This window comes from Stigmatopora nigra, chromosome 15, assembly GCF_051989575.1.
Source record: "Stigmatopora nigra isolate UIUO_SnigA chromosome 15, RoL_Snig_1.1, whole genome shotgun sequence".
NCBI classification, from domain to species: domain Eukaryota; kingdom Metazoa; phylum Chordata; class Actinopteri; order Syngnathiformes; family Syngnathidae; genus Stigmatopora; species Stigmatopora nigra.
This window is the reverse complement of record NC_135522.1, coordinates 2,037,550-2,061,012: the sequence shown is the minus strand read 5'-3', so window position 1 is coordinate 2,061,012 and position 23,463 is coordinate 2,037,550. Positions and strand designations below refer to the sequence as shown.

The 23,463-nt window shown below is 35.4% G+C and overlaps 1 protein-coding gene across 1 annotated transcript in view; it reads right to left on the bottom strand.

Moving 5' to 3' along the window:
* The window catches only part of LOC144208595 (inactive phospholipase C-like protein 2), a 43,081-nt gene that overhangs the window by 15,887 nt on the left and 3,731 nt on the right, over nucleotides 1-23,463 (bottom strand). The window lies entirely within an intron of this gene.

Sequence of the window (23,463 nt, the reverse complement as noted above, 5' to 3'; positions counted from 1 at the left end):
AAGTTTAAAAAGACACATGTTTTTTCCGAGGGAGACGACCAGTGGCTTCAATCATTCTACATCTTGGCGTAACCTCCTGCAGACAGTTTACACCGACACCCATCTTGATGAATCGTCCCATGGATCATGGTTCAACTAAAAGGCAGAATGAAGTTGGTCTGAGCCATCCGTCTTCCTCCCGACAGCCAAAATAAGACGAGGGATGCTACATCATCCTGATTAATGAGCAAACCTCAATGTGACGAGATAGAAAAGAAAAAAAAAGGAAATAATCCAATGTTGTCCAAGTCGGTTGTCCCTTATCTGCTATTGCTCATTCACCAAAATGAATGGACATACTAGATAGGAAAAAAATGGGAAAAATGTTCTTTAAGATTAAGTGAAATTAGCAAAAGTAGCTATAATCCCTATCTGGAAATTGGCTCAGTTAAAAATCTGATATAATTTTGATTCAAAATACGTCATGACGACGGCTAGCTAAAAAAATGTATAAAAATAGTCGTCAATCTCAGTCAATTGCTCAATTTATTAATGATTGCAAACTTATTACCTCTTATTAAGAAATAGAAGATTTTTAAAAAAGGCACACATTTACTCACAGTCTAAAATTTTCTACAAAATGTACGGCTTTTATGACTATATTTATATAGCAAATTACCAGTCAACAAAGATGTTTTTTGTTTACTCCCAGTGATCGAGACAATCCGGATTAGAGCCAAAAATGGGTAAAACCAGATCAGTTTTACCAAAAAACATACTTAAACAACTCCCATACAAAAGTAGTTACACTCTATACACAATTTAAAATGATGAAAAACCCTATAAAAACCCGTAAAAATGTTAACAAGTCTGCTAAAAACAAATCTCCAGGAATACACTTCCCTTCCCCAGAACTGTGAACATTTGTGAAGGTCAAATCTCTCAACAAATTGTCGAAATATTATTTCCAATTGAGCAACCAACAAGCACCCTAGATGCAACATTTGACTTGATCCGATGTGATGGTTGAGCAATGTGTTTCGATGCATCAACGCTCAAAGGTGTGGACGAAAAAGCCCATTTGGAGGTAGTCGTCATTGCGCTACTCACTTCCAAAAAAACAAGTCGACAACAGACGCCTCGACAGAAGTGGCGGGCGCTAGAAAGCTACTGCAGATGGCCTCAAGCCCCCCCTGAGACCCCCCCCCCAATCCCCACGGGTGTTATCAAACCAGATCAAGACATCAGCATGTAAACATTAAAAATCCTGATAAGCTTTTGCCATCCAAAACCTCCTAAAAACTCCCAAAAGACCCCAAAACTAAGGAATAAATGTCAAAAATAGGGTCAAAGGTCATCATCAGGGTCACCCAGGCGACCTAGCAAGGTTCCCGAGGGTGCTACAACATATCCCACAACACTAAGATGTGTAACCTAGCACGTACTAGTACCCAAGTCGGCCATTTTTCAAACCCTAATCAAGTGTACTTAAAAAAAAAACGGAAAAACCAGAAAAGTCTGGTATACTCGCAACAGGAGGGAATTGCGTGAGGGAGGAGTAACATCTGACAGACCAAGAAAGCTGCCATAATGGCTTTAATAACTTGATTTGTTTAGATGTTTTAGACATGCTGTGCAACCTCAACCCTAATAAAGTAAATTAAATCACTCACAAGAGCAAAAAAACTGCGTCAGACGGACAGAGAAAACGTAGACTTCTGGTATAAATAGAGTCATGAATGCTAGTTTTGTTAGCTCGGATGATCAATTAATTGTGAAGGTTCATCTTATAAAAACTGAATTTTTTAAACATAGCTGAATTTCAGCCATTTTTCACAACATTTTAATGTGCTAGCTCAAGTGTAAATAGCTTTTTAGAGTTCTGGGAGGGGGAAAATAAGTGTGGACATGCCTCGACAACCTCGCAATCCTTGCAGGAAATGGATTTATGCTTCCCTCTGCTAGGTCATTTAGCGCTAGGTCCCTTAGCATAGCGACGCAGCTTGCCTTTTAACACTGTGTGTGTAGCGCTAATAAATGGCAAGCCACCACAAGAGCACGTAAAAAACGAGACGGGCAATCTTGCTAATTACCGCGCTGTCGAGGGAGTGGAGGTCAATGTTATCGAGTCGCCAAACCAGGGCAAGGCAAGGCAAACATGGCCGCCGGAGACTGAGCTGAGCTACTTAGCACATTCAGTGACATATATTCCGTAGAAGAATAGATACTTAAAACTGTCCTGTATGCAAAATAGTGCAATTAAATGTCTTAACTTTGAAATGTATTTGTGTAAAAGTTAAAAAAAATAGTTTTAACTGTCAAAAACAGCAGAAAAATGAAGGTAGCACTAAAATTGACATTCATTTAACAGGGAAAAATGACACTTAGTAAATGTATTCAAAACAAACCATGTAATATAAAAACTGTAATAACAAAAAGCACTTTTAGGCTAATTTCTGCCGCTATGATGCTACATTAACAGATGACAACAACAATTCCCATTACAGCAGGAAATCTTGAGCAAATATTTGTACTTTTGGACATCCTTCTACTTGATTTTAAAACAACGCAAACATGCACCGTCACGCCGCTCTCTCGCGGCGCCACGTCACGCTTCCCTCGCGTTCCCCAGCCGCCATTCCGGTGCTTTTCCGTGACCTTGCGTTAGCAATGGGGCCAATTATTTTTCCTGAAGCACCTTCTGCGTCGACTCTGTCAGGTAAGCACGTGTCTAAATGTACGTAGGAACCGTTGCCCAGCGGCCGCCTGCGTACAACACATTTCGAGACCGGTGTACGGTTCGACTCTCGTTTTGCCAGCTCGAAAAAAGCACCTTAAAATAATTAATTTTTATAGATCTAAAACAATGTTTATTTTACCTTTTTTATATAGATTTTAGATTTTACAAAATGATTTTTGACCAAAAAAAACTGAAAAATTGATTAAAAAAATTATAATTATTAATTTAAAAGGGGGAAAATCAGGAAAGGCGCCATCTTGGGGAGAAAAAAAATTAATTGGACAATGTTTGTGGGCCGAATTAAAAAGCCTAACGGACCGGATTTGGCCCGCAGGCCATAGTTTGACTGTTCTAAACCCTACCAGAAGTAGGTTAACATTTGTGAAAGTAGTTGTTAGCATTAGCGGATATGTTATGCAACCCTGGTCTACGTATAGTTATCCTCACTTCCACTTTGTCACTGACCATTACGCTATTTTATGTAGCCTGAAATATCAGCCGGCGCCAGATTGAGGAAGTCAAGTCTCGACAGGAAACTGACAAACGGCAAAATGTCATCAAATAAAATGACAAGCTGCCACCAGATTACAAGCAACGTATAAATGTTATCTAAACGAAGCCAAATGTCGTTACGTACGTAGTAGTATATTGCGCTTGAGTGAGGGTGAAACATCAGGGGTATTATGGGAGTGTGAGCTTGTGATAAATAACCTTTCTGGAACACAAGTTTTCCATTAAAAGTCTTTTTTTTTAACTGCCGGAGTTCGACGCTGGAGTTCATGCGAGTATAACCTTCGACTACAATCTGCAATGCAGCGGAAATAAACAGCAGTCCACCTCATTTGGATTCTCTATTTGTTTTGATACTTGTTTTTTTTAAATATTTTGTTCTAAATAGTATCAACAATACCCCTAAAAAGTCTATTTAATTGAAAATAAAGTATTTTTTTCAAAATAAACACTGACAGGATTTTAGAAATGTTTTCTAGAAGGTCAATGGGATTGTTATTATGTCATAGAAAAACTATTGCTAATTTATAAGCTATATGAACATGGGTTGGGAAATTATCATGTAGTACTAGCTTGTAGTAGTAATACAGTAATCCCTCGATTATCGCGGTTAATGTCAATCAGACATTGCCGCTATAAATGAAAAACAGCAAAGTAGGGTCACCCTTAGTTAAAAAAAAATAAAATACATAAAAAATAATAATTTTAGTGTAGACTTTCACATTTTTATAAACTTGAATTGTTTTTAAAATTATTTTTTTTACTTCAGTGCTGAGTAAAATCGCAAAGTAGGGTCACCCCTATTTAAAAATAAATTAATTAATTTAAAAAAAAAATAATTTCAGTGTGGACTTTCACATTTTTATGAACTAAAATTATTATTTTTAATTAATTAATTATTTTTACTTCAGTACTGGGTTCTAGTAGCAAGCAGAGAACATGGGAGTGGCTTTTGCCTGAAAATTTCAGCATATATTCTCACATTTGTATGAAAAAAATGTAATTAACCCAAAAAAAAAATTCCCCCAGAAAAAAAAAACACTGCCGTGAAGCCGCGATATTCGAGGGATTACTGTACAATTTTAACTACTAATCACTGTCAATAATCCCCTTTACACAAAACCAATACTTTCTCCACATTTCCTTCCCTTATTCTCCCAAAACATGAACCAACCACAATTACCATCAAATCCTGTTATACACTGACTTTCTATTTATCAAAACAACAAACACCTACCACTCCCCAAAAGAATGACAATCTGAGTAACGCAATTACCCAACGTGACAGACGGCGTGTTACACTGTGTATTTAAAAAAAAAAGGTGCTTAAATCAATCTCCAAACATTCACGATACAAATCTGGTCTCATCACGATCCGTGTTTGTTTTTATATGAGCAAGCGAACAGAACGGCTGTTGACTTGCCGATTGTTTTTTTTTTTTTTACACAACCGCTCATTTTTTACTCCCTCGAGTCTCCAAGACGACCAAAAACCATACAACAAATACATTTATTTTCCTCTCCAAGCAGGAAACATATGAAAGTTACATAATATCCATGTTGAAACTGCGGTTTATACCCCCCCCCCCCCTCCCACGTTGCCACGCTCCCCCCACCTCCGGCCTCCGCGCACGAAACCCACACAAAAAAATCCCACGCGGAGTGCATTCAGTATCCGAACGCCTACTTGATGCGTATTTTTAAACCTCTAAAGAGAAGAAGCCATTCAAACTAGTACAGAGATTGAAGAGGTGGAGGGGGGTGCTAGAGCTGGTAGGTAGTTCAGTGGAGACTGCTTACCTGCGTAGGAGGGTTTACGGTAACTAGGGGGTTGGACGCTGGGTGAAAATCTAAAGACCCTGTTGATGAGTTTAGATCAATGATGGCGTTGTGGTCTTTGACACATACCATGGCAGGTCGGTAAAGCCCACTCAAGGCTAAAAATAATACCCGCAGCCTGATCCTTGGCCCGCCGCCTTCTGTCTCGTCAAGAGGCTGGCAAGGCGACTGACGGGAAGCGTTGGAGTGCCAGAGGAGGCAAAACTATCAGCGAGGGGGCTCGTTAGTTGTTTTTTTTTTTAACTGGCGTAATCATTCTGCCTCATTTGCTAAGCAACTGACAGGTTTGGAAGCGGATGCTAACAGTGTATATACACATTGAGCATAACATGAGATTGGGTTAAGCTTTATTCATCCCGTATTCGGGAAATTATACTTGTATAGTTATAGGGCATTCACTATTTTAATTTTTTTTTGCTATTAATTATTCAAAAATATTTTTTAAAATTCATAAAATGTGAAAATAAATATACATATATTGAAAAATTTGCGCAGTAGGGTCACCCCTATTTAAAAAAATATATATAAACACATTTTAATTATAGATTGAGTACTGCGCAAATATATTGATTCCATATACATATACATATACATATACTTATACTTATACTTATACTTATACTTATACTTATACTTATACTTATACTTATACTTATACTTATACTTATACTTATACTTATACTTATACTTATACTTATACTTATACTTATACTTATACTTATACTTATACTTATACTTATACTTATACTTATACTTATACTTATACTTATACTTATACTTATACTTATACTTATACTTATACTTATACTTATACTTATACTTATACATATACATATACATATACATATACATATACATATACATATACATATACATATACATATACATATACATATACATATACATATACATATACATATACATATACATATACATATACATATACATATACATATACATATACATATACATATACTTTTATATTAACCTTCACCTTTGGGTAGTGACTGTAATGTGATATAATAAGCAAATACTATTATAGTATAGATGCAAATTCAACTGTACGGAAAACACCTTTAGGTGCTCTGAAGTGAAACATAGCGTGAAAACAAGTAGGTTGAATTACTGCTGAGGCCAGTTATTTTCTTTCTTCCCAGGGGTGCACACAAATGTAGGACATGAAGTAAGCGCTTAAGTGTGTATTTGAGAGAATGGACATTGAAGGGGAAGTTGACGTGAAGGTCGAGGTGGCCCACGGAGAGCAAACTTCAGGTCCAAGAGGTCTTGGATCGGTGGCAGTGGGAGGAAGAACAATGCTTCCTATTTTTAGTTGTGCTCAGAAAAGAATGGGAGTCCTTCAGAGACCAAGTGAACAGTAGTACAGGGAGATGTTGAGGAAGGAAAGGAAAGACACATAGAGGTCCTTACTATGCCAGAAGCTGACCCAGATACTACCAAAATGCCAAGGCTGAGTATGTCAAAGTACAATTACGCATCAAGAACGTAATGAGGACACTTCTAGTCTAAAGATCAGTGTCATTAAATAAGGTATTTGGAGACTGGCTATTCTATTGGGGACAGAATCCTAGAAATGTCCCCCTTTAGGACAAGATTTGCAGACCCTAGCTGGGGTTTCCAGAGACTAGCCACCACAAAAATGTTGTTGTGCTCTTTTTCTGTTTTTGATTGCCTATTGATCTGGATCACCGGTGTCAAAGTGGCGGCCCGGGGGCCAAATTGGGCCCGCAGGATCATTTTGTGCGGCCCAAGAAAGTAGATCATGACCGACTTTCTGTTTTAGGATTAAATTAAAATGAAGAGTATAGATGTATATTAAATTTCCTGATTTTCTCCCTTTTAAATCAATAATTGTCATTTTTTAATCATTTTTTTAGTTCAAAAATCATTTTGTAAAATCTGAAAAAAATATAAAAAAATTCTAAAATAATCATTGTTTTAGATCTATAAAAAACAGAATATTCAAGGCTTTTAATCCAGTTCTTTTAATCCATTTATTTAAAAAAAATCTAAATATTATATCTAAAATGGCACCCTTGATCTCGATTAAGAGTTTCAAAATAAAGCCTGCAAGATTTTAATCCAACCAAACAATTACACAAAGACCAGTTCCAAGACCCCTATTTAATCTAAATGAAGGCAGAAACAGAATTTAAACCATCCCAAGAAGTTTTGTTATCTTAAACACGAAAAACCGTAAAGTAAACCGTCTGGAGGGCCTAATTAGGAACCCTTTCCTGTAAATATTCGTGTCACCTAGCGAGCTAGGCGAGTTCCTGTGGTCAAGGAAAACTGGCCATCTGGCTGACCTGCCCCTTGGGCCCCCACCTCGATGGAACACGGTATCATTTGTTTATTTATTTCGCCCCCCACCGTCGTCAAACTGGGCCAAATATTAGCGGCGTTTTCACCCACGGATCAAAGAATTGTCAACATTGGTGATTGGATGCACTAAGCTTATGTTTGCAGAAAAAAAAGTACCATTAGTGAAAGATTACAAAGCGCTGACTGTTGGTCTGGACAGAATGTTTTGCCAGATTAGCACGATTAGCATTAAGCCGCGCTCCTGCCGAGGAAGGCAACTCGTTAAGATTCAACGATAAAAATGTGCAAAGTTTCTCAAAGCGTTGCATACATTTAAGGGCATTGTCTCTGATAGACTAATCACAAAAATGAACGAATGGGAGGCGGTGTAGGCCCATAACAGCCAAGACAAACAGACTCAAGAACTGTTTTTTTCTACTATACTTCACCAAAGAATACCAAATTAAGACTTATTGTTTACCACTTTGGACACTTTGTACCTACTGATGTTATCAATATGACCACTTATTCAATGTTGACTACTTATATATGTACATTACTACTTATTTATTATGTTGGCTACTCATTTATTTAGTACTTTCTAATTGTATGTTTGTTTGTTTGTTATTTGTGCACCACCCTACTTATTTCTTATGACTATTTATATGGACTACTTATTTGTTATGACTATACATGTCAATTACTTATTTATTTACTATTTTTTAATTATTTGTTACTTATTTATTGATTATTTATTTGTCTATTTGTTTGTTGGTCATTTATGCACTTCCCTACTTATTTGTTGTGACTATTTATGTCCAATACTTATGTATTTACTCATTTTTTATTATTTGTTAGTCAGTTATTGATTATTTATTTGTTTGTTGTTGTCATTTGTGCACTTCCTAGTTTTTATTATGACTATTTATGTGAACTACTTATTTATTAAGACTATTTATGTTGACTAATTTATTTATGTATTCATTTTTTATTATTTATTGCTTATTTATTGCTTATTTATTTGTTTTTTGTCATTTATGCACTTCCCTACTTATTTATTAGGACTATTTATGTCAACTATTTATTTATTTACTCATTTTTATTATTTGTTACTAAGTTATTTATGATTTATTAGCCTGTTTGTTTATTGTTGTCATTTGTGCATTTTATACTAAAGCTATAAATCTGTATTATGCCAATAAAACCATTCAATTCCATGATTAAATGTCCAAAAACATATTTCATCCAGAGGAAGATGAAAGTACGCCGAACTAAAAGTTTTCCGAACATCATCATCATCATTTTTTCAAGATATATTATCCCAAAAGGTGTATTTTCGCCCGGGAATTTATTTGCAATTGAGCGATACGGAATGTGGAACACGGCGTACACTCCCAAAGAAAACGTAACCTCGTGGGAGTCGCCAGGTCACGAGGGGGCGGGGCCTGACTCAGGTTATCTAGCCGTCATTTGAAAAGGAAAACGTTCCAATTCCGTCTCAACTCTGGAGAATATTTTTTTGCGTGGATCACATGGCACATTCAGTATGTTCCACATGTAGTGCCGCAGAAAGAAAGAAAAAAAAATCAATACTCCTGAAACGGACCGTCTGTTGCAGAGATGATAAATCTTTTCCACTAAAGTGATCTCAGGCAGTGTGAGGCCGCTGTGTCGTCTTCATCCATCTGTTCTTCGGCTCTCAAGCACCCCCACCCCCAGCACCACTACCCCCACGCTTCCCACGACACTTCTTTTCTATACTGAGCAGACATATTCCGTATATAGTGCATTAAATATGGATTTGTAGTAGTCAGAGGAGCATGGTGTACGTTTATATGATTCAAAATGGCTGAAGTTGTGATGAATACTTTTGTGGTGATGCTGATTAATTATTTTACTTGCTACCTGATTTTTACTTTTCGAAATATTTTTGGGCGATATTTAGTCAAAAAAATAATATTGCTAGCTCTGCTGGTACTACTTCAAGAAATACTCTGTTTACAAAACTGTTACTATCATTTGTTTCTAAATAAAACTGCAGATGTTTTTCTAGTGGTTTGATTTAAAGCTTTAAGTTACTTTTACTAGTTTTTTTCAGTTTCTTAACTAGATCTACAATGTCTTCTGTGTCTTGTGACTTCTACTAGTTTCTTCTGTAGTTTCTTAACTAGTTCTACAATGTCTTCTGTGTCTTGTGACCTGTACTAGTTTCTTCTTCAGTTTCTTAACTAGTTCTACAATGTCTTCTGTGTCTTGTGACTTCTACTAGTTTCTTCTTCAGTTTCTTAACTAGTTCTACAATGTCTTCTGTGTCTTCTGACTTCTACTAGTTTCTTCTTCAGTTTCTTAACTAGTTCTACAATGTATTCTGTGTCTTATGTATGTCTTGCTACTACAAAACCAAGAAATTTCCCAAATACCGGATGAAATAAAGTTCTAACCGAACTACTAAATCAGATCCAATCTGTTTTATCCTGATCTGCACCCAAAAAAATCCAAGTAAAAGGGCAAAAAACAACATTTCGAAATGACAATAAAGGGCATTTTCAAATTCTGTTGCTGACATGAATCAAATAAGACAAAGGCTTACATGACAAGATAATATGCAAATTTATTCCGATGAAAAGATGTCTGTCTTGTCTGATATCTACTATTGTCTTGCACATTTTGGGGGGAACATGATTGACGAGAGCTCTTTTTCGGCAGTTAACAAGTAGGGTAACATAGGATTCAAATGGCTAACGAGTAAGGGTAACATAGGGTGCAAATGGCTAAAAAGTAGGGTAACGTAGGGTAACATAGGGTAACGTAGCTTTGCTAGCGGTAAAAGATGGAAAAGCCTGCAACTTAATTCGGTTACGAGCCGATTTTAAAGCATTCGTGCGTCCACCATCTTAATTCCCGGTCGCTAATTAGCCACTGACCCGTGACACGATCTTAACTCGCACAAACTCTAATCGGATTAATGTCCAACGAGAAAAAAACATCAGCCGTCAGCTTGATAATCCTTTAAAGATTGTCATTAACACGCCAATATTTTGCTGCCAGACGCTCAACATGTGGACTCAAAGCAAAAAAAATAATGTATTGATTTAGCCTTAGCCCCTAGCGGCTTCCATATTAGCTCCGTTTACTTGTTTACGAGTAGAGCTGTCAATCAAAACATGATACACCTGGACTAGGATTATGAAGGGCTGTCATTTGATGGCGTTGCTAATTGAAATTCATCGGCGGTGACCTTTTCTTTAGCGCTTTCAACTTGATTGGCGTAAGGTGGCGGGCGATAACGGGGAGGAGATAGCGAGCGGTGGTGGACGGACATGAAAATACGTGGCAGCCAATGTGTGTGTGTCGCCAATAAGCTCATTAAATGATAAGGGTACAGATGTGGAGGTTCAAAAGGAGGAAGCACAGAACTCATCAGGCATTTTGCAACTAATTATTCGACCAAAGGGACATGTAAAAAGACATTATGGGATGGCGTAAATTTAGGCGGACGCCACTCGGAGGTTAGCCAGTTGGGAATTTGAAGTTTAGTCATGCAGAGAGGAAAAAAATCGCAGGCGCAGAATGTAAAAGAGCTCAGCCACAAACAATAAATAGTGGTAATGAAAGCGTATGCTAAAGTCACTGTGCAAACATCTCGGGCTGTTTGTAAAATGGTCCGGAACACATGTTGTATCAGAAGGTTATGAAATATGCTGACTCACTTTCAAAACAGATCTTTTTGGTGTTGGTGTTTACTTTATTATCTCATTCTGATCTGTCAACAAATGATATATATGTGTATATATATGTCTGTATATATATATGTATAGATGTGTATATGTATGTATGTGTATATATATGTGTATAGATATATATATATGTGTATATATATGTAGTTTGTGTATATATATGTATATATATGTATATGTGTATATATAAGTATATATGTATATGTATATATGTGTATATATGTATATATATGTATGTGTATATGTATATATGTGTATATATGTATATATATATGTATATGTGTATATATAAGTATATGTATATGTATATATATGTAGCATTTGTATATATGTGTATATGTATATTTCTATATATGTGTGTGTATGTGTGTGTATGTGTGTATGTGTATATGCGTATGTGTATATGTGTATATGTGTATATGTGTATATGTGTATATGTGTATATGTGTATATGTGTATATGTGTATATGTGTGTATGTGTGTATATGTATGTGTATATATGAATGTGTATGTATATGTATGTGTGTATGTATATGTATACATGTGCCTATATATGCATATATTGTTGTGTATATATATGTAGTATGTGTATATATATATATATATATATATATATATATATATATATATATATATATATATATATATATATATATATATATATATATATATATATATATGTGTGTGTATGTGTATATGTGTGTATGTGTATATGTGTATATGTGTATACGTGTATGTGTATACGTGTATATGTGTATAGGTATACGTGTCTATATATACATGTATATGTGTATATGTGTAAATATTGTTAGCTTCATAATACAATATGCATGTAGTTTTACAGAAACTACAATGCTAAGAAGATAGTTATACGTCTTGAAAGTATTACTTTTAAAAGCTAAATCTTTGCATTTCATTCCAGAACATTCCATCCTTACATTCCCCCCAATCAGCCACGCGACAATTTCCACTTCCAATCAATCTGTTAAGTAATTGTCCCTTCAATAGAATATAACGGCCTTTAAGCGTTTGCTGAATCACCTTCACATTCCTTCTCGGTCATTAAAGTCAAGATTGCATTTTTCCGGCAGTCTTCTTTCTTTGCCAATGACAGTTTCCAATGTAAACGTCTGCACGGGATTTATGACGAATGACAGACAGTACGACGTTGGAATGCTATACTTTATTTACTTCCCCGAGGGATTTTGTTAGAAACGATGAATCATAGTCAACAAACATCTGACTTTGGTCACGTTTCCTGTCCTTCCATGACTACAATGTCACCAAAATAGCAGGAAGTCTCAGTTTTTGGGGGAAATCCCAGATTTTTCTATCTAATCTTTGTTTTCAGACCTTCCTACTGCTTTACATTCACTATATAAAGTGCCTAAGGATGTGTGGGTTCTACATTTCTGTTTGTAGGAAGCGGGTTAATTTATTCTGCAGGTTGAGATGCATTTGAATAAATCACCCCACCTGAGGCAAAGTCTGAACATGTTGAGATTACAGAGATAACGCGCTAAAACCAGAGTGTCAAAATCAGTTTGTAGATGTGAGGTATGCACAATAGAAGCCAATGAATTTGTTTTGTGTGATTTCTTTGTTAGTTTAAGGTCATTTATGGTCAATTTTGGATTATTATGAAATGATTTTGAAGGACTCTTGGGATGGTTCTTATTGGTTTGTCGGTTTTTACAGACTTTGTGGAATTTTGAATACTTCTGTATGTATAATATGAATGATCTACAAAATCCCATCAGGCAGAACAACTGTGTGGTCCAAACCGGTCGGTACTAACTTGCGGGCCACTTCAGGCCCGGGGGCCGCATGTTTGACATCCTTGCTCTAAGCAAACAGCATTTATTTTTGAAAAATATATATATATAATTTAATCTATAATCTCATAATTTATTATCTAATATATAATATAATCCATATGATATAATCTATAATCTAATCTATAACATAATCTAATCTGTAATCTAATCTATAACATTATCTAATTTATAATATAATCGAATTCATAATATAATCTATAATATGATCTATAACATAATCTAATCTATAATTAAATCTATAATATAATCTATATTCAAATCCATTATCAAATCTATAATCTAATCTACAATATGATCTATAATCAAATCTATGATCACATCTAATCAAATCTATATTATAATCTATAGTATAATTTAATGTATATTATAATCTATAATATAATCTATAATCAAATCTATGTACAAATCTAATCAAATCTATATTATAATCTATAGTATAATTTAATTTATATTATAATCTATAATATAATCTATAATCAAATCTATGATCAAATCTAATCAAATCTATATTATAATCTATAGTATAACCCTAATTCATATTATAATCTATAATATCACCAAATCTATAATCCAATCTATGATATAATCTATAATATACTCTATAATCTAATCTATTATCAAGTCTGATCTAACTAATGAAACATTCAATTTTTTTTCTATATTACATTCATTCCATCTTTAAACCAATCTAACTAACTGAGAAAGAACAAAAGCTCCATCCAGATTAATAATAAAGTTATGGATGTTTAATCCCATCTGGATAAAATGGCGAGTTGAGCAAGCAATCGGTCCCGAGTTGTGCGCGTGGACAGAGGTGGTCTGAAGGACAGCGGTGGCGAGAACGCCGCCGCCACCGCCGCCGCAAAGTGACTCATCGCCGCTTTAGTTCTGCGCGAATGGAGTGAAAATGTTAAGAGGGATGATGGGATGGATTGGAGCGTGGGTGTTGAAAAGGTACCACATTTTCATCACGTTATTGGACCAAAAAAACACAATCAACTTGAAAAATTACATTACATTTTCCCCCCATCATATATCAAATAGTAATACTAATTAGTGCATACTGATTGGCCAAGAAAATTTTAAGACTTTTACCTAAATAATGTATTGTATGGATTTTTTAAAAAAGGAGAAATACAATCATTAATAAGAGGAACAATTAGCTCACTTTAGCTAAAGTATTAGCTGCTCTTTTTAGTCTATTATTTGTCTTCAAATATTGTTTATCTAAAGCAGGGGTGTCAAACATACGGCCCGCGGGCCGGATCCGGCCTGTCTGGTGGTTTGGTACGGCCCGGGGAAGAAAGCTGCATTGTATTAAAAAAAAAAAGAATTTTCTTTAAAATTTGTAGTTCTTGTATTATCCGCTAGGGGCGCAGTGTTTTAGTACGTGCAGACAACATGAATTGACATTTATTTATCTTCTTATGTTAGTCTTTTGTTCATAATATATTGTTCATAATGTAAAAGGAAAATTCTGTTATTAAACATTTGGATAATTTACTCATTCTTTGCACTAATTATTAGTATTAGTGACTAATACAAAGGAAAAAAGTGGGTTAATTATTAGTTCTATGTCATTTTGCAGGTTATGCAGGTTATGTTGTGATTAAATTTAATAGAGTAGTGACCATTTATTTACAAAAATAGAAAAGGGATTATCACTCTAGGGACTTGTTTTCAGTACTTAAGTCTGACCCTCTTTTGTTAGCATTGTGAAAAAACTGTCATCTCATTTTTCTACTTTTGTAAATAATGATCTGGTCTTTGTCTGTGTGAGGTCTGCACTACATTTTTTTTTTTTTTTTTTAGATTTGGCCGCTCGTTTCCCCTTTTTGAAAATGCTGAGTCAGTTTTACCCAGGAAATTGCCGCCCCTATTCGACCCTCGTTTTTTAACGCATTTTCCCAAGGCGATTTGTCCTTCAGGGACGACGTACAGCTGTCGTGACTGGCCTGGTTTTTGCGTTTTTAAGTCATTTTAAAGCACAGAGCGCGTATTAAACAAACATTTTCACAGTTTTACTTCATCTGATTCTTTTGTGGATTCAAAAGATTTCACGTTCAATCGTGACACATCTTTTGGTAACGTGGACAAAAATATCCTAGTGTTGAATACAAAGGAGACAACATGAAGAGGGTTTTGGTGCTAATTATTAATAGAATATGGTAAGAGATACAGTCTTTTTATAGGTAAAGTCGTATAAAAAATGGACTTAAAGTCTTCATTTCTGTTCCCAATAACGCATTTAAATGAAAAAACTAATCTGTTAAGGCAAGATCCGGAAACAAGACAAAGTAAATGAAATTGAAACTAAACTGCAGACAATGTTCATAATATAAATAGCGTTTGTAATTGAGATGTTGGCAAGTGCTAATGTACCGTTAACTAGTCGACACAACTAGCTAGGTAGCATAAATAACAGCAGCACTATTGTAACAACACACAAATACAGAAAAAGTACTACTTTCAGAGAGTTAAGAACATTCCTGTTGTTGTAGATATATAATGTTGACCTATACAATTCCAAAATACGACTACAGTAATCCCTCGATTATCGCGGTTAATGTAGACCAGACATGGCCGAGATAAACAAAAAACCCTATTTAAAATAAATATGTACATATTGAATTTTTTAAAATCAATGAATTTATTTAAATGTATTTATTTATTTTACATGTATTTATTTATTTTAAATGTATTTATTTATTTTAATTAATCGATTTATTTTCAATCTATTTATTTATTTGATTTATCTATTTATTTTTAATGTATTTATTTATTTATTTAATTTATCTATTAATTTTAAATATATTTATTTATTTTAATGTATCTATTTATTGGCTTTAGTGGTTAGCTCATCTTGCAAGTCTCATCTTAAATTTTCATATTTTTATGAACTTACAAAAAATGTAATTAACTCCCAAAAAAATCCCCAGAATAAAAAATGCAATGTCGTGAAACTGCGATATTCGAGGGATTACTGTACTACACCTTTCCCTTTAAATATCACTACTCCCCCCCAAAAAAATCTGCCTTTAACCCACCACTAACCCACAATATCCCCATCTTTCTTACCATTGTAAAAACCCACAATTCAATTCACCCAGACCACCACCACCACCCACCCACACACACCACTGACTTTTAAGCATAATATTCCATTGTACTCTGCCATTGTTGACAACATGAACTCTGCCCGCTGACCTTGTGTATAAATAGCGAGGAACATTTGGTGACAAACACTCAAAAGCGGCCCAAGGCCGGCAGCTAGGCAAGCCGGCCGGCCGGCCGGGGCCAACAACAAACGTCACTCAAGGCCGTCTCATGCGCTAATGATTAGTATTCACACTACAGTACTGTGTATTCACTCTTGCCTCACGCCGCGCCGCGTTTGGCAGATCCCCCCTCCGGCTTTGCAGATGCGGCGGCTGAGCACACGGCCGCCGTCCGTGTATGTGTTTAAGCGTGTGTGCGCCAAACAGGTGTGTGCCTCGCCGTTCGTTCGTTCGTTCGTTCGTCCGCCTTTGTTTACATGGTCCGTGTGGAGAATGCTTACGTAGGTTTTTTCTTTGTTTACACTCTGTTCTTCCTGGTTAAATTATATAATTATGAATTTTTAAAATATTTGGTTGGAGACCAAAAATGGGGTGTTTAAATTTCGTATTGCGTTTCGTCACATGTTAAAAACAACCCCAGTTTAACCTTGTAGGACTATATCGGTTTCAAACATTACCTAAATAGTTTTTATTAAACATTCTAAAATTACAATGAATCTGTGTAAAGCTTAATAATATTTTTGAAATACTCTGACATGATTCTATAATTGATAAATATGTAAAAACTCTAAAAAATGTGACTTTAAATCCAGATCGCGATAGAAATATTCGACCTTAAATCACTAAAACGGTTCACTAGCCTTAAAACTGAAACTCAAAAATATCAATGTAGTACGAAACACTTGATATATTTACAAAAGAAAGCAAAAATATATATTAGAGGCTTGTTTTAAGGAACAAAAACAACTATTTTGATTGGACAATTCCAATCTCAACCCACTGAATTGAGCCTTAGTCACCAAAGCGTTCACATATGCCGCAAATTTCTCCTGCTCTTGGAACGTTGGCCATTTATCCGGCGCCGCGTCCAGCGAGCAGAGACGAGAAAGTATCCAATTTCCCCGCGTCAACACTGCGTAAGTGATGTAGGAAACGACAGGCAGCTATCAGTCAAACGCATCTTCCAGTCCACTTGCTATGTCCACCCTCCCCTCCATCACTGCACCACATTGATTTCTAGACTGACAAAAGTCGGGGATTGCCAGAGTCCACCAGACTACCGGGCCTCCCCTCCATAGTAGTCGCTACTACTACTACATTTGTACGGTATTTTTTTCCCCAAGTACTATTTTTTTGGTCAACCTGATCTGGTTTAACCCATTTCCACTCTAATCCAGATCATATCAGTCACTAATAGCACACAAAAACTTCATTATCGACTGCTAACATGCTAATTCTCCTTTTCACTATATACATATAGCGTGTCAGCAAGCAATGTACCCAGAAAGTCAAGCTGTTAGCGTCATACATCTTGAATTTAGTGCATATTTTTTGGGAAAACCGTCCATTTTATAGAAAATTTTAGTACACCCTATGTGAGAAAATATATATATTGTATTTGTACGGGTATTTTAATCGTTAATAAGTGGAATTGCAATCATTAATAAGGGGAGTATTTGGGTTTGAGAGGTATTAGCTGGTCTTTTTGGTCTATTGTTTGTGTTCAAATAATGTTTTTCTGAAGGGTCATAGTACCCCAATGTTGAGGTTATATTGTGTTATAGTACTGACTATTTATTTACAAAAATAGAAAAGGGATTATCACTCTAGGGACATGTTTTCAGTTCTCAAATCCGCCCCTCTTTTGTTAGCATTGTGAAAAATAATGTTTGTTTCCGTCAGTTCATTTTCCTCTGCAGTACATGATCTGCCGTCTGTAGAGATTGACAGGTACGCTATTAGCGCACTAGCGGGATTAGGTTCAAATGCCATAGCGCCTATTGAATTAGCCACCGGGCGAAAAATAAATGGGATGTGGCCTAGTTACCCGTATATTATCGAGTTAGCATGTTGTACATACGTGTACACACAATGGCAACTACAACGGGAAGTTTACAGATGCTCACGGTACATAAAACTATCATTTTGAGGTCACTACAAAATGCACGGATCTCGCACAAATGTTTTCTAACAGCAGTAATTTCTTAAATCCGTTTTTTTTTGGTCCAATGAGGAAGATTGCGGTGCTACAATACGTTTTTCATAAAAACCATGATTGCAGCTTGTTGTGTAACACTTGAGTCATTAGCGGTGGTAGCGATAATTTGAGCAGCTGTGTCCAGCGTCCTTCAACAACCAGACGCTACACCGTCAATCAATGATTCCCAACATGATAGTGTCATGCTTAACGAACGGTAGGCAATTATCAGGAAAACAAGTTATTGAGCGGAACTAAATACTGACTGTCCTACCTGGTAGACTACAACATGGCACAAGTACAGGTCATGTTAGGACAACGTGACACGCAAGTACATAGAAAATTCTAAAATACAAGCCTCACTCAGTCAGTTTCTACCTTCTTTGCGTCCTTCCTTCATTATTCTCACTTCCTCACAATTCCCCGTGACTGCTTTTGTCTTTATTATGGCCGTCGGCGCTACAATATTTCCCGTTGTGTGTTCATTCTCATTCATTTTTTCAGTTTTCTGGAGAAAATATATGTTGGAATCTCAATTTGTCCTGATATATACTGTTTAAACCTTTTGAGTCTTAAAAAATATGCTAGATTACAACTTTATTTCATTCGGTATTTGGGAAATGTATTGGTTGTAGTAGCAAAACAGGCATAAGACACAGAAGACAATGTAGAGCTAGCTAAAAAACAAAATACTGTTAATTGATTGAGATTTATGATTAGGAACTAAACCACTTCATGGACTTTTTATCCCGTATTTTAGAAATTTTGTGGTTGTAGTCGCAAAACAGACATAAGACACAGAAGACAATGTAGAGCTAGCTAAAAAAAACTAAATACTATTAACAGACTGACATTTACGATTAGCAACTAAGCCACTTCATAGTCAAACAACAACCCTACTGAGTCCTATATCGCCATCATATAGCTCCTCCCCCACTGCAAGATTTTATACAAAAAAAATCCAAAACATTAACAATGGCTGGCTCTAGAGGTGACTGTGAAGTAGTGAGTGCTTCATACCTGGAAGTCAATAGCAATTACCCGATTTTCACCACTATAAGGCGCACTTAAAAGTCTTAAATTTTCTCCAAAATAGACAGTGCGCCTTATATATGGAAAAAATGTCATCCATCGAGGGTGCGCCTTATAATGCGGTGCGCCTTATAGTTGTGAAAATACGGTACCTTTTTTGAGACACCCTGTAGAAACACCTGTTCCATACCCCCAAACAAGATAGTCCACTTTCTGGCAAATAAAAACAGATTTCCCTTAGTCTTAGTCAGAAAAAGCCGGAATACGTCACCCCCGCCCGACACCCTCAACCCTCCTCCCACCAACTCCTAATCCGCCAAATCCGAAACACATATTTAATATATTCTCGCCTTTCTGCGGCACATGTACGGATAAGAGAATACTTGTTGTGAATACGGCATATTGAAGTACTACATGAAAAACAACAACAAAAAAAGAATACCACGGAAAAAGTATGATGGAAAGGAATGTTTAAATGGCATGTTGGCGCAAGTTACCCGCTACGAAGGGTAGAAATTCCGGGATTAGCGTTCGCGTGGTCGACGCGAGTGAATTGTTCTCACACATGATTGAAACATCAATTTCAGGTTGGACATGAATGGGTTTGTACTTTTGATCCTGGGTTTTGAACACCATTTGAAGAATACTTCAATTTGTAATAAAGTACGGTACATATTGCGACTTTAAAAACGATAGAGGGGTCATATTTTGGACACACTTTCATCCAGAAAAGGCTTAAAAAGAAATAACTTAGCTCCTAATTAGGTTTTTCTGAGTTGCCTTGGCTCAAAAAAATGTATAAAATACAGGAAAAATTCATAAATCAAGGGTGTTTGTGGGCCGGCCAACGTCAACTTGATTATACTATTTTAGATAATTAATATTTTTTTAATGGATTAAAAGAACTGGATTATAAACCCTGAATATTCATTTTTTTATAGATCTAAAACAATGTTTATTTTAGCTTTTTTTATTTATTTTTAGATTTTACAAAATGATTTTTGAACTAAAAACATGAAAAAATTGATTGAAATAATGACAATTATTGATTTAAAAGGTGGAAATCAGGAAATTTAATATACATCTATACTCTTCATTTTAATTTAATCCTAAAACAGAAAGTCGGCACTCATCATTTACTTTCCCGGACCGCACAGAATGATGCGGCGGGCCAGATTTGGCCCCCGAGCCGCCACTTTGACACCCTATAAAATTGACAAGTATGAGCATGACTATTTAAAAAAAAATGCATAAATAGCGTGTTCTTTCAGAAACGTTATCATTCCATAATATCGAGCTATTCCGGAATAGAATCACTCAGCATATTCTAATACAATTACGTTCCTTGTATTTGAATTATTGGACTTTTTAGACCCCCCAAAAAAATCCTACTAATACCACAAAATTGCTTCATCACACGCATTTGCTCGAGGCTACTTTTCAAGAGTCATTCAAAAAGGTTATGAGTGTTACTGAGGAAAAAAATAAGTGACTTTGTGTCATGTTAAAACTGACAAAATGCCTCCAGAGTAAAGGGGATGTTTAGCCCTTTGTTTACGGAGCGCAAACAGACCAATCCCACGGCTTCCTTCCTTCCTAAAAATTCTCATCACATTAAAGGATGGCATTTTAACGCGCCCACCTTCACATCCCCCCCTCGTCGTCTCCAATTTCCTTGGCGTTGACATTCGCCGCCGCCACCGCCAAAGTGACCAGGCGCAGACGCGACCTGTCCGAGTTCATCCGTTTTGATCTTCGAGAAGGCCGAGAAGGCCAAGGAGGAGGAGGAGGAGGAGAATATAGGGATGGCGTGTTTATAGAAATGAATAGTGAATAATTCAACGATACCTTGTGAAGCTCAAGTGTTACGCATTGTGCCAGTGTGAGAATACCAGATTTGTTTTTTTCTTCCTTTGATCCAATCTCAATGCAGTGAATTAGCCAGGGGAACCAGGTCGGGGTGCGGATTTATTGTTTTTCCACAATATCTTTTGCCAATATACGTGTATATGTGTATGTGTATTTGTATATGCATGTATATGTGTATATGTATGTATATGTATGTGTATGTTTATGTATATTTGTATATGTATGTATATGTATGTATGTGTATATGTGTATATGTGTATATGTGTATATGTGTATATGTGTATATGTGTATATGTGTATGTGTATATGTGTATGTGTATATGTGTATATTTGTATATGTATGTATATGTATATTAGTATATTTGTATATATATATGTATATATGTATATGTATGTGTATGTATATATGTATGTATATATGTATGTATATATGTATGTATATATGTATATGTATGTATATATGTATATGTATGTATATATGTATATGTATGTGTATATGGATATGTATCTATATATGTATGTGTAAGTATATATGTATATGTATGTGTATATGTATATGTATGTATGTATATATGTATTTGTATGTATAAATGTATATGTATGTATATATGTATATGTATGTATATATCTATAAGTATGTATATATCTATATGTATGTATATATATGTATATATATGTACACACATTTCAGCAACACACTTATTATTATTATTATTATTATTAACTTATTTATTACCAATTTATGTCTAAAATGTATTTTTCTGTGTCTGTATTCTCACCTCTTTCCACTGTGAAAGTGAAATTTCCCAAATACAGGATGAATAAAGTTATTTAATTTAATCTAAAAGCATTCAACAATTGTTGAATATTAATCTTTATTTTTTATGATTTTTGACATCTGGCAACCTTTGTCAATAACATGATTCTTATTCTACTGCATTTATAGTTAAATTCATGTAAGGTATTTCCTCCCTGGTCACAGGTCCTTGTCTTTAAAAAGTAGTTACATTTCTTCACAGTCGCTCACAGCACTATTAAAAAAATTAAAAAGAATAAAAGAGAACGCCGTATGTTTAGAGAGCAGTAAAAAAACAAAAAAAGCCGCCGCAGAGAAGCCAGGTGGAACCACAGTCTGTTGTCCTCATTTATCAGAACCTTGTTGGACTGGTGGATAAATGTGAACACTTACAATGTCCCTCCCGTCAGTGGCCAAAAATACCGTGGCGGGACGGTCAAGGCTATTCCAAAGTCATCTTGTAATCAAAGCAAAGTGCTCATCATCTCCTACGATGATCACGGCAGATTGCTCGTGTCCAATCAAAGCTCAGCGCATCCCGGCAACCATTGGACGGACACGCAAGTCATTCATGCTATGTCAAGTCTTGTAAACTTGAAGGGAATAAAAATAGAGGAAGGATTAAGGTGCCTGCCTGGCTTTGCCAATCCCATGACGTTAACTAAGTGTCTCCAGCGGGACGCCACCGCCACCGTGGTGGTGGACGACTTAATGGTGGTTTGTCTTGGCAATTTGGGATGAAGGTCAAGTTAAAAAATAGCTCGCCAGCTCGCTAAATAGCCGCAATCTAACCATTTAATTGTTAGTCGCTTCAGTGAATCAGTGATCCTCAGCTGAGGTGCCGGCACAATTAAGGGAGCAGTAATCAAGTATGCTGGAGGTGTTCAATCGGTACACAGTAAAAAAAAAAATGCAATAATTAACTATCAAAATATGTATATAATGTGTATAATGGGTATAATGTGTATAATGTGTATAATGTGTATATGTGTATAATGTGTATATGTGTATAATGTGTATAATGTGTATATGTGTATATGTGTATATGTGTATAATGTGTATAATGTGTATATGTGTATAATGTGTATATGTGTATAATGTGAATAATGTGTATAATGTGTATAATGTGTATAATGTGTATAATGTGTATGTGTATAATGTGTATAATGTGTATAATGTGTATATTGTGTATAATGTGTATAATGTGTATAATGTGTATAATGTGTATAATGTGTATAATGTGTATATGTGTATATGTGTATATGTGTATATGTGTATATGTGTATATGTGTATATGTGTATAATGTGTAGAATGTGTAGAATGTGTATAATGTGTAGAATGTGTAGAATGTGTATAATGTGTATATATGTGTATATATGTGTATATATGTGTTTGTGTATAATGCATACATGTGTATAATGTATACATGTGTATAATGTATACATGTGTATAATGTATACATGTGTATAATGTATACATGTATATATGTGTATATGTATATATGTATATGTGTATATATGTATACATGTATACATGTATACATG